Consider the following 1,678-nt stretch of genomic DNA (forward strand, 5'->3'; position numbering starts at 1 on the left):
AGCCAAATCGGTGTGCTATAGCCCACGATTTCAGGGGTGGGCCAAGGGTCCGGGCGTGCTGTGGGCCGAAAATCGATCAAGGCATCCTAGAGAGGTTGGGGATCATCCCAATATGGTTCGTTTAAATTTTTGTGGCCATTTAGATGGACAAACGGGTGAAACGGCGAGAATGAGGCATTTTTGGGCCAAATCGGTGTGCTATAGCCTACTATTTTGAGGGTGGGCTCGGAGTTCGGGCGTGTTGTGGGCTGGTAATCGATCGGGGCATGCCAGGAAGGTCGGGGATCGTCCCAATGTTGTCCGTTCAAATTTTTGTGGCCATTTGGGTGGACAAAGGTGCAAAACGACGCGAATGAGGCATTTTTGGACCAAATCGATATGCTATAGCCCACGGTTTTGGGAGGGCCAGGGTCCAGGCGTGCTGTGGGCCAAAAATCAACCGAGGCATGCTAGGGAGGTTGGGGATCATCCTAGTGTATTTCGTTTAAATTTTTGTGGCATTTCGATTGACAAACGGGCAAAACGATGTAAACGGGGAGTTTCTCGGCCAAATTGGTGTGCTATAGCCATGGTTTAGGGGGTGGGCACAGGCTCTGGGCGTGTTGTGTGCTGAAAATTAATTGAGGCGTGCCAGGGAGGTTTGGGATCATCCCAATGTGGTCCTTATATATTTTCATGGCAATTGGTATGGAAAAAAGGGCAAAACAGCGCGAACGGTGCATTCTCGGCCAAAATCGATGTGCTCTAGCCCATGGTTTTGGGGGTGGGCTTGGGGTCTGGGTGTGCTGTAGGCCCAAAATTGATTGAGGCATGCCAGGGAGGTTGGAGATCATCCCAGTGTGGTCCATTTTATTTTTTGTGGCCATTTGGGTGGACAAACTTCCAAAACGGCACGAACGGGGTATTTTTCGGATAAATCGATCTTCTATAGCCCACAGTTTTGGGGGAGGTTGGGGATTATCCCAATGCGGTCCGTTTGAAATTTTTTGGCCATTTGGGTGGAAAATGGGAGAACCAGCACAAATGGGGCATTTTTGGGCCAAATTGTTGAGCTATAGCCCATGGTTTTGAGGGTGGGCTCGGGGTCCGGGTGTGTTGTGGGCTAAATATCGTCCGGGGCATGCCAGGGAGGTTACGGATCGTCCCAATGTGGTTCGTTTAAATTTTCATAGATATTTGGGTGGACATACGCGTAAAATAGCGTGAACGGGGCATTTTCGGGTCAAATCGATTTGCTATATCCCACGATATCGGGGGTGGGCCCAAGGTTTGAGTTTGTTGTAGGCCAAAAAATCGACCGAGGCGTGCAATGGAGGTTGGGGATTGTCCCAGTATGGTCTGTTTAAATTTAATGGCCATTTGGGTGGACAAATGAGGAAAACAGCGTGAATGGGGCTTTTTCGAGATAAATCGGTGTGCTATATCCCATGATTTCGTGAGTGGGCCCGCGGTTCAGGCGTGCTGTGGGACAAAAATCAATCGAAGCATACCAGGGAGGTTGGAAATCATCTCAGTGTGGTCCGTTTAAATTTTTGTGGCCATTTTGGTTAACAAACGAGCGAAACAGCATGAACAGGGCATTTTCAGGCCAAATTGGTGTGCTATAGCACACGTTTTCGGGGGTGGGCTTAGGGTCCGGGCGTGCTGTGGGTCAAAAATTAATCGGGGCTTGCCAGGT

The sequence above is a fragment of the Capsicum annuum genome, chromosome 12 (assembly GCF_002878395.1).
Source record: "Capsicum annuum cultivar UCD-10X-F1 chromosome 12, UCD10Xv1.1, whole genome shotgun sequence".
Lineage (NCBI taxonomy): Eukaryota > Viridiplantae > Streptophyta > Magnoliopsida > Solanales > Solanaceae > Capsicum > Capsicum annuum.